The sequence below is a fragment of the Pteropus alecto genome, unplaced genomic scaffold, assembly GCF_000325575.1.
Source record: "Pteropus alecto unplaced genomic scaffold, ASM32557v1 scaffold76, whole genome shotgun sequence".
Taxonomy (NCBI): Eukaryota; Metazoa; Chordata; class Mammalia; order Chiroptera; family Pteropodidae; genus Pteropus; species Pteropus alecto.
This window is the reverse complement of record NW_006443138.1, coordinates 25,137,158-25,148,767: the sequence shown is the minus strand read 5'-3', so window position 1 is coordinate 25,148,767 and position 11,610 is coordinate 25,137,158. Positions and strand designations below refer to the sequence as shown.

General features: G+C 41.6%; 1 pseudogene; it reads left to right on the top strand.

The window, feature by feature from the left end:
• The first annotated feature begins 280 nt into the window (after positions 1 to 280).
• Positions 281 to 3,212, top strand: LOC102889282 (annotated as a pseudogene).
• Positions 3,213 to 11,610: the final 8,398 nt, after the last annotated feature.

The following is an 11,610-nucleotide window of genomic DNA, read 5'->3' as shown; positions in this document are numbered from 1 at the left end:
TTGTGTGAGTTCAAATGAGGGAGAACCAGAATGTTTTGATTAAATTAGCTGTTGCCATGAAATGATTTGCTTGTGTATAAACTGGCTGTTGTATTTCTTGTCATTATCTACGAAAGTGAGGATTCTTGGTATTGTTGAGAGGACTGCTCTGAATAGACAAATGGCAAGATTCCTTAAGCTAATGTTCTTACTATGTTATAAAATGTAAAAGTACTGAATCAAAAGCAAAGGCAAGTACAACCCTGCAGTAATTGCAGAGCAAAAAGAGAAGCAAGTGGGCTCTCTCTGCACCCCTTTCAGGAGACTTTCCCTATAGTGTTTCTGATAATTCTTCCACTTTCTTTTCCTATATAACATATGCATCACACCCAGGTGCTACCATAATTTGATTTCCTGATAGAGGAAAGATGGTATTGCTTGCTCCCTGTGAATCCCATGGTTTGTTCTACCTAAAATTAGGTCTTCATGATCACATGAGATCCCATCAAATTCATGGTGTTGGTTGTTTAGTTATTAATCATCCCGAGTGATGGTGATCCCATACTACTAGTAATTATGATGACAAATGACATTTATTGGATGTATCAGGCATTGTTCTAGTACTTTATATGTATTAATTGATTACCCGCCCCCCATCCCAACTCCATGAGGTAGGTAACTTTAACATCCCCATTTTACACATGAAAAAACTGGGTCTTGTAAATGTTAAATAACTTGCCCAAGCATAAAAGTTCTAAGTGACAGAGCTGAATTTGACCCCACATAGTCTGGGTCCAAACCCAAAGTTACTTATGACTGCAGATACTGCCCAGTAGTATTAGTTATAATAGCAACTGTTAACACTTATTGAGCCTTAATTATAAGCCAGAAATGATTCTTAGTCATATGTATTAACATTACTCGTCTTCATAAAAATGTCCTCAGGTAGATATTTATCATCCTTGTTTTACTGAAGTACAAAGAAGTTAAGTAACTTGCCCACGGTTAACCAGCTGGTGAGTGAAGAAACCAGGTTTCAAGTCTGTTTGGAGTACCTTCAGAGGCAGCACTCTCCAGTTTGTCTACTCTTGTTCACAGGTGCTACGAGCTTTGGCTTTATGGAACAGGTGCTTGCTGCTATCCACAATGCTTTGTTAAGTAAGTTCTGCCTCCCCTTGGAAAATATCCAGGGAGTTATAGAACAACAGGTCCCAGAGATCTAGTCTTCACTATATATCTGTTCTGGCCTATTTGTCTGCTTGCTCGCATTTTCCCCCTTGTTTGGGTAAGAGCATTCTAGTTTTTTGTTTGGGAATGAATTAGTTTTCTATTGTTGCCATAATAAATTATCATAAACTGAGTAGTTTAAAACAAATTTGTTTAAATGCTCTGCATGACACCCTATGACATTGACAGCACCTCAGTTCCAAGCTTGGAAGAGCTGAGCCAGTTCAGACACCACGTGGCAACTTTGAGGGAGACAAAGGCATCCAGGCATGAGGAGTTTGTCAACATAAAGAGACAGATCATACTGTGTATGGAAGAACTGGATCACACCCCAGATATAAGCTTCGAAAGAGATGTGGTGTGTGAAGATGAAGATGCCTTTTGCTTATCTTTGGAGAATATTGCAATGCTACAGAAGTTGCTACGGCAGCTGGAAATGCAAAAATCACAAAATGAAACTGTGTCAGGGTCTGCATGCTCACATCGGAAAGCTCTGGGACAGGTTGCAAATACCAGCAGAAGAGAAACAAGCTGTGGCCCTGGTTGTGACTGGGTCGAAGGCCAAGGTCAAGAAAGTGCTGCTAGAAGTGGATAATTTGGAAGAACTGAAACTGCAAAACATAAAGAAAGTGGTTGATGCAGTACGCGTGGAGCTGGCTCAGTACTGGGACCAGTGTTTTTATAGTCAGGAGCAGAGACAGGCTTTCACCCCATACTATGACGTGGAGTATACAGAAAATCTGCTCCAGCTCTACAATGCTGAGATCGTGTGGTTAAGAAACTACTATAACAACTAAGAGCTCTTTGGAGGTGTTCAGAAGTCGGGAGAAAGCTGGAGGCTTTTCTTCGAGTTTGAGAGAAAGGCTTCAGATCCAAGGCGATTTACTAATCATGGTGGAAATCTTCTAAAAGAAGAAAAGCAACGTGCCAGGCTCCAGAAAACACTCCCTAAGCTGGAAGAGGAGTTGAAGACACAGACTGAAAAGTGGGAACAGGAACATTCAAAGGCATTTGTGGTGAATGGGCAGAAATTCATGGAGTATGTGACAGAACAATGTGAGATGCACTGATTAGAGAAAGAATGGGCCAAGCAGGAAAGGCAACTGAAGAACAAGGAGACAGAGACGGAGATGCTCTATGGCAGTGCTCCCCGAACACCCAACAAGCGGTGAGGTCTGGCACCCACCAAACCGGGCAAGGTGCTCAAGCTGAACAATACCACCATGTTCAATACCATGGCCAACAGCATCATTCGGCCTGTCTTTGTGGTGTCTCGACTTCCACCTTCTCGCAGCAAGCCAATCCTCACTTCTACCTATTCAGGGAAAAACACCCCACATGCAGGCCGGCATGGAGCCAGCAAGGAGAACCTGGAGCTCAATGGCAGCATCTTCAGGGCGAGAACTTCCAAAGGCCTCCAAATCTGATGCTACTTCTCGAATCCTCAATTCAACCAACATCCAGTCCTGAGAAGCCCTGATCAGTCAGCTAGCTGTGTCTTCCTGTGTCTGGACTGGACCTAATTGTGGCTTTACTTTTTCTTCGGTGCTTGAAACCCTGGATAGGTTCAATTACCATAGGCCTTACTTACAGATGAAAGTCCATCATAGGTTTAGTATGTCCTTAGACACTTGGTTTTCACTCACAAAATATATTCATAACAGCAAGTACAAATTTTAACACATGAACCTAGTTGCACTTGCTGAAGCACGGCCACAGGTTTGCACAGCACCACTGCGTAGAAGGTGATGGACTCTGCTCATCCTTGGGGTGCAGGAGGGGTAGCAATTTCAGCTTGTAGACTTGTAATTGGCAAGCAACATCTTTTGTTTAAGGATGTTCAAGTAATGCTGTAGCTAAAGTAGCTTAGCTCTCACCTGAACAGGGCAGCCTCCTTCCTCCTGATGAGGATGTTTGTGTGTCAGAGGTAGAGGTGGCCTGACCTACTTGCCAATGAGGTGACATGGAGGGTGGGAGCCCCTTTGGTAAACTGCATAGTTCTGTTACATGGTGTGCACTCATGTGCTTGTCTGAACTCTAGTTCTTCTGGTTTTCTCTGTCCTGTGTCCACCATGCCTGAATATCTACCCCCTGCAGCCCACAGCCTGGTTTGTCGGCCATTGGGGAGACCTAGAACTTTGCACATGTCAGTGCTGGAGAGTTGTTCCTGCTGCAGTGTGCACATGAGGCTCCTTCTTTGTCCCTCCTGTTGGTCACTACTGTTCTCCCCAAAGCACTATTACTTACTAATATTTATTCTTACTCCATCTGTGCATTTAGTCAGAAGCTGACCAGTGCGGATTCGGTCTGCAAGTGTACACCATGCTATTTAGTCATAGGTATACACATCCCGTTTTAAAAATCTAAAAATATGGTTAAAATTTTTTTTTAAAATGTGGTTCTGGAGGTCAGAAGTCCAAACTAGGTCTCACTAAGCTAAAGTCAAGGTATCAGCAGGGCTGTGCTCCTCCTGGTGTCCAGTGGGGAGAATCTGTTTCTCTGCCTTTTCCAGTTTCTAGAGACTCCCACATCCCTTGGCTCACGGCCTCATTCTTCCATCTTCAAAGCCAGCGATGTCAGGCCAAGTTCTTTTCACGCTACCATCTCTCTAGCTGTCGCTCTTCTACCTCTCTCTGCACTTTTAAGGTCACTGGAGATTCTATTGAGTTTACTTGGATAATCTCCCTCTTTGCCATGTAACCTATTCATAGTTTCTCTGGATTAGAATATAGACCTCTTTCTTTGTAGTAGGTTTGGAAGCATTACTCTGCCTGCCACAGGGAACATCCGTTTTTCATTCCTGGATCATATATTCTGGGTTGGTCTAATTCAACAACACTGGCTCGAAGAATGGGTTTGGGACTTCTACTGAAATTCTTGGCAAAGAACCCTTCACCCCATCCCAAGAGCTGTCACAGCTCATCGGCTTCGAAGATGGGTTAGGAGCAGGGCCTCTCCCTGCGTAGGTCCTCTCTGCTGCTGGGGTTGATGAGCCGGTAACTTCTGTGTCCATCTCTGCCAAAACGTGGGATGAACATTCCTTAAAAATGAGTCCTCTTCCTCTTGCTGCTTTTTCAGGGAGTTACTATACAGTAGTTGCAATATCTAAAAAAAAAAAAAATGGCAACTAAAATAAGATCTCTTTAATGATATCCAGCTTAGCACTGTTTAATAGTACTTTGTTTAGCACTTGCTGAGTTTGTTTAGTGCTTGCTGGCTTGGTTTGAGTGTCAGAATTTTGCATCAATGTTCAACATTAATTTTGACTCTCTCGTTTTATCTTTGTCATTTCAGCATCCCCAAAGTTTAAACAAATGCAGTAAAGTATCTGTTAGGATCCACCTGAAGGATGCCTTATTAGTCAGGTATCTGCTATGTGACTGCTGTGTAATAAATGACTCTAAAATCTCAGTGGCTTACCAAAAGCATTTCTTTTTCTTCTCACAGGTTTGTGGGGCAGCTGGAGCAGCTCTGCTTTGGGCTGCAGATGCAGATCACATTTCTCTCATTTTCCTTGGACTAGCAGCTACCCAGGACAGTTTTCATGACAGAGGACGAGAGGCCAGGCCAAACTACAAGAGCACAAAGTCTCTGCTCATATCTTGTCTACTAACAATCCATTGGCCAAAGTGAGTCGTATGCCTAGTCAGATACCAGTGAATGGGGAATTACTTGGATGTCTCCAGTGGGAGGCACTGTAGAGCAACATGGCAAAGACTGGGTGCTTTCCATGGTGGGAGAGAATTGGGATGATTCAATCCTATCACCTCCATTTTGATATTGCCCTTCTCTTTCATGGTGAAAACAACTCCATAAAAAAGGTCATTTTAGGGATTTCTGAAAAAAAAAAAAAAATTTAAGCTAATTCCAGAAGTTACCAGGAGTAGTTAAGATTTCATTCCATATTCTAACTATATGTTCTCCTTCATGGAATTTGTACAGAAGCACGGGGACCCCACACTCAAAAGGGCCCTACATTTGGTTTAATGCTCTGCTGGCACTGTCTTGAAGTTCTCAATAATTTTTGAATAAGGGGCTCTGCATTTTCATTTTTCACTTTTCTCTGAAAATTATGTAGCCAGGCCTGCCTACACATGCTAAATTTATGGTCCAAGATGGTGAGAATTAATACTCAGAATGGTAACTCTGAGACCTCTAGCTTCTAGAATGATTCAAAATTCAATTACAGTGACTATGTTCTTTCATTCATTCAATCTGTTTATTGGGTGCTGTTATAATTCTAGGTTTTAGAGATAAAACTGTGAACTAACCAGCCCTGCCCTAATCGAGTTTACATTGCACCATACTTCATGTTACCTGCCCACTGAATTTTCATGTATAGCTATTAAGGGGAAATAAGATAAAAACATGCGAGGGAGGAAAAAAAATGGTGTAGATGATAGGGGTTCTGTTCATCCCTCTGGTGACCAAATCAAAGTTGTGATGGAAACAAGGAGCAAGCAGCAAGCAAAAATCGCCTGGGATCTAGATGAACAAGCCATACAACTAGGGAGAAATCCAAGAAAGCACTCTGCAACAGCAGAAGGTAGGATGGGGTGGGAACGCAGGGCTGCCTGGTCTCCAGCGGCTGTGGCAGTGGCTGCAGCAGCGGCAGACTCTTCTTAAAGGGGCCAGGTCCACAAGCAGATTTTCTCAGTGAAGAACCTGCTTGCTCTGAGCATCAGTGTTGTTTTGGCTGCACGCAGGGGGCACCAGGGAGTGAGACATTGTTGGAGTGAGGGACGAGGCAAGACTTGCTCTGTTGAGCCCTCCCCACTCCCAGTACCCGGACACAGTGCCACTATAGCTGATAACTCATCAAACTGGATAAAAGAAGTCACTCTTTTCCCTGAAACCCCACTTCCCCCAACTTGCGGGCCCACACAAGCCACATCTAGGTGTATCCTCAGCCAGTCAGGTGCTCCTTGCTGAGCAGCACCTAGACTCACACTGGAGGCAGCTGGCCTCAGTTTCTGGTGTGGCCTTTTGAGCTAACTATAAGCACAGCATCTGTGGCTTGCTTGCTGAATCTTAACAGGTGGCCCCAGAGGGGCATAGGCTGAGGCAAATTAGGCCTGCAGCTGAATCTCTTTCAGGACTGTGCCACTGGAGACACCTACTACACAAAGCCACACTAATAAGACCAGGAGATTTAGGAGCTTTGCTTAGTACATAGAAACAGACAGAAAGGCAGCCAAAATGGGAGGACAAAGAAGCAGAAACCATATGAGAGAACAAAACACAGATTCAGATATAATGGAGTCAAGTAATCTCACAGAGTTCAAAACACTGGTTATAAAGATGCTCAATGAACTTTTGGGAAGTGTAGATAAATTCAGTGAGAACTTCAACAAAGATAAAAAACATAAAAATGGAAATGGAAATTATAACAGGGAATCAGTCAGAAATGAAGAACACATTATCTGATATGAGAAGTATATTAAATGGAATAAACAAAGTGAATAAAGAAAAGGATCAAATGACCTATCCAGAGGGTGGGAAAACCAATAACACTCAATCAGAACGGCAAGAAAAAAGATGCCAAGAATATAAAAATAATTTAAGGAGCATATGGGACATTATTAAAGGTCAAAATATCTGTCTGATCAGTGTATCTGGAGGAAAACAAGACGTTGAACAGCTGTTCAAAGAAATAATGATGGAAAACTTTCCTAATCGGGTGAAGGAAGTGGATATAAAACCCATGGAAGCTCAGAGAATCCCCAAAACCAGGGATCCAAAGAGGCCCACACCAAGACATCATAGTTAAAATGCCAAAGGTTAAATACAAAGAAAGAATATTAAAAGTAGCAAGAGAAAAGCAGATGGTTACCTACAAGAGAACACCCATAAGACTGGCAGCTGATTTCTCAAAAGAAACTATGCAGGACAGAAGGGCTTGGCACAAAATATTCAATGTGATGAAGACCCAGGATCTACAACCAAGAATAATTTATCCAGCAAAGCTATCATTTAGAGTTGAAGGACAGATAAAGAGCTTCCCACACAAAAATAAGCTAAAGGAATTTATCACCTCCAAGCTAGTATTACGAGAAATATTGGAGGGACTTCTTTAAGAAGAAAAAACAGGTATCAAAAACAGGAATAAAAAATGGCAACAACTGCATTCCTATCAATAAGACCTTAAAATAAAAAAGAATTAAGTGCTCCAACCAAAAGATTGAGCAGCTAAAAGGATAAGAAAACACCCCTACATATGAAAAGGAAGGGGATAGAAAAAGATATTGCTTTGATGGAGCTAGAAGGTATTTAAGTCAGAGAAAAATAAACACTATATGATCTCACTTATATGCAGAATCTACGGAATAAAAAGAACAAACTAATCAAAAACAGACTCACAAATAAAGTGGACAATTCGGTGATGGATAGAGGGGAGAGGATGTTGGAGGGCTGGGACAATGGGGTGAAGGGTTAAAGAAGTACAAATTGGTAGCTGATGGATGGTCACGGGGATGGGGAGCACAGCATAGGGGATGCAGTTAGCATTAATACATTGGCTAGGTGGAGGATCAGGAGGGAGGGAGGAAGCAATTGGGGGGATTGTTTTATGAACTGTATAGATGTCTAACCAATGTACTGTATACTTGAAACTAATTAAAATAATTTTTTTTAAAAAAAAAGGAGTAAAGGGAAAATTGTCCTATAGTTCCTAGCTATTAAAAAAAAAAGATAAAGACACATGTAAAAGAGTGTGCCATAGATAACGTATGTGGGGGACCACATGTGAATCCCAGTGGTTAGCAGGAACTCCATTTATCTCAATCTCTTCCTCTCAAGGAAGCAAATCAGAATGCAAGTCAGAGTAATACTACTGGAGAGCTCATCTTAAACCCACTGTGCTTTGTAAAGATAATAAATCTTCAACAACTTTGCTACTTTGGATATTAGACTAGTTTCTAAAGTGGCAAAAAGACAGATCCATTTTAGAAAGGTTTTCAACCACAAAGACTGAAGTGAAAGAGCAAACAAAGTTTCTGGTTAACATTCCCAGGGGCTGTGCAAATATTGTGAGAAACCTCACCCTGTGACCGCTTGAGCTGAATACCAGACCTGCCCTTCAGAGATCTGCTTACCAGGGTGCTCAGAGGAGTGGGAAGATGTCAAATTGCTGATCTGCTTGAAAAATCAAAACAGGTGTATTTCATACTGAAGCAGCAGAGATCCTGACCTGGGGAGAAACCGGTCCTTTTTTGCATTTGATTGCTTTGCAGAAATTCAGGCCCTTAAGTCCAATACTCTCACCCCCCAACCCCACCCAATACCAGACTCTCTGCTTCCAGCAAGCCCAGCTAGAATAAACACATTAAGAACACTCACACACAACTCCCCAAGACAGATGGTACCACAAGCTCTATCAAAACTTGTCCCTCCAGGCACACAAGGCTGTAGTTCTCAGACTCTGTTCTGTATCAGAATTGCCTGGAGGGCTTGTTAAACATAGATTTAAGAGCTCCACCCTAGAGTTTTGATTCAGTAGGTCTTGAGTGGGTCCCCAAAATGTGCTTTTCTAGTAAGTTCCCAGGTGCCCGATGCTGCCAGTGCAGGTACCAGCCTTTAAGAATTGCTTTAAGGCATTGCCTTGGGTCCTAGAAGGCCGTGTGAGCAACAGTCCTCTGGCAGAGAGTGTTCCCAAAGAGACCCTAACTCTCTTTGGCTTCTGACCATCCCCACCTCAACCTTCCTCAATATCTATTTATTTTCAACTCCCTTCAATAATCCTCCTGCCCCACACTCCACTGAAAGTATTCTTGCTGAAGTTAAATTGATAAAACTGCTGCCAAATTTAATAGACAGGAGACATCACTTGTATCTCACCAGTTACGTCATAACTTAGCATGAACTCGCCATCATTCTCCTCACACTCTTCGTCTTGTGTTTGAGCCTGCCCATCCGCACGTGCTCCCTTCCTCCTGGTAATAGTATTGCTCTTATCTACAGCAACTGCCCCTCCCTACTCAATGTAGTTCAGATGTGATTTCCAATCCAACCCTCCCGACACCTTGATTTTGGATTTCTGACCTCCACAGCTGCGAGAAAATAAAGTTCTGACGTTTTAAGCCACCAGCTTGTTGTAATTCATTACAGCAGCCACAGAAAACTAATAATCCTGCTTCCATCCTAATGGTGTGGGGGCGGGGAGGATGGTAGGGGCAGGGGGAGAGCAGTAAATAGGATATCTGACCTAAGATTTAAAAAGTAGGAAATTTCAAAGCTTCTTCAGGGCAGGTCTGGTTGATTGAAAAATAGTCCAGTCACCAGCCTATCCAGTATGAAGGTAGTTACCATATGCACAGATACTTAGCTCACTGAAATAGAATTATGTGTTTCAGCAGCCCTGTTTTATTTAGTGCCTTGAAGTTGTAGGCTATTCTCCCTTTGGTAGACAAAGGATAGACTTTCTTTGTATAATAAACTAAGAAAAATGTTTAGTTTCACTGAAGAGCTCCTTTCCCAGAAAGTTTAAAATTAATTTCTTTTGTAATTTCCAGTAATAAGTGATGACAGCAAATTTCCTTGCCAGCTTTTGTAATCCCAATGACATCACAGAACCTCCATCACTGTAGGAAATTGTTCTTCTAGATGGCTATGATGACATCAACTGCTAAGAGAGGAGAAAAAAAGAAACAACAGGAAATTTTGTGTTCAGCTATTAACTGATAAATGAAGGAAGAGCTGGTTTTTAAAATTAGTTCCCTTAACTAAGCAGCATTCTCAATTACTTGGCTCTATTTATTTGCATAACTTCACTTGTAATATAAGTACCTAGTCAGAAAATTGGGAGGTACAGATTAGAGCTCCTTATTTTGGGGGGTCTCCAGGTCACATTGTCTCATGCCAGGCATGAGCAGAGGGGTTAAAAAAAAAAGAGGCAGGCATAAGGCAAGGACATAATTTTTTAAGAAGAAAGACAGGAAAGGAAAGAAATTTTTAAAAGAAAAGAAGAGAAAAGAAATACAGATGGCCAATAAACATTTGAGCTGAGCAACCTCACTAACTGTATTAGGATTCTCCAGGGAAACAAAACCAACAGGATGTGTATATACAGAGAGATGGAACTTTATTTTAAGGAATTGGCTCACACCACTGTGGAGGCAGGCAAGTTCAAAATATGCAGAGGATCCCAGAGGCTGGACACCTGGGGAAAAATTGACCTCAGTCTTTTCTCTTAAGGCCTTTAACTGATTGGATGAGGCCCACCCACATTATAGAGGGCAATCCGTTTTATTCAAAATCTACTGATTTAAATGTTAATCTCATCTAAAAAATACCTTCACAGCAGCATCTAGACTTGTGATTGACCAAAAACTGGGCACAATAGCCAAGCCATGCTGACGCATAAACTTAACTATCACACTAATTTTTAGAAAGCAAATGTAATTGACAATAAGCTATTCTTCACCCAGCAGGTATGCAGAGACTGAAAAGAACCACACCCAGTTTTGTTGAAAGATAACAGAATACTCATAGGTGGGGACACAGACACAAAAAAACTTTTTTGTAGGGCAGTTTGGCAGTATCAAAATGTCCAATGTGCATACCCTTTGACCCCACAATTCCAATCCTAGGAGCTCACACTAAGGAGATTCAGACAAGCACAAAATGGTGGGGTTATGTGGGTAGGTGCTCCAGTAATGTCATGTATAATAATGAAAATTGGAAGCAGCTTCAATGTCCATCAGTTGGGATCAGGTTAAGTAAATTATAGTACAGGCATACCTCAGAGATACAGCGGGCTTGGTTCCAGACCACCACTATAAGGCGAGTATCACAATAAAGGAAGTCGTAATCTTTTTGCTGATGGAGGGTCTTGCCTTCAATTTGTAAAAAACAGACCTGTGAAGCGCCATAAAGGTAAGTACAATAAAATGAGGCATGCTTGTACATCTATACAATGGAATACACCTTAGACTTTAGAAAGGGTGAGGATAGTCTATATTCCTAGACATGAAATGATCTTTACAGTATCATGTTGTGTGAAAAAAGCCGGTTTCAGAACTTACGTAGAATTTGATCTCATTTATGTAAAAAATGAATAAGTAAATTGATATATTTCCTAGAAAGGACATTTATCAAAATCTTAATGGTGGTTATCTCTGGGTGGTAGAATTTCGGGTTATTTTTGTAACATTTATTGAGGGCTTATGTCTCAGGCATTCTTTTAAGTACTTCACATGGACTTAATTCATTTAATAATCTGTATTGTCTGCATTTTTTACAAAAACAAAAGCATGTATCATTTTCCCCAAAAAACTATGAAGCAGTTTTTTAAAATACCTCTTCTGTTCTCATACATGGGCAGCCCTTATTTCCTAAACCCCCACAACCTCGGGACCACTGAGAGTCTTAAATTGCTCTATGCAGATCCCACCTAGCGTTATTACT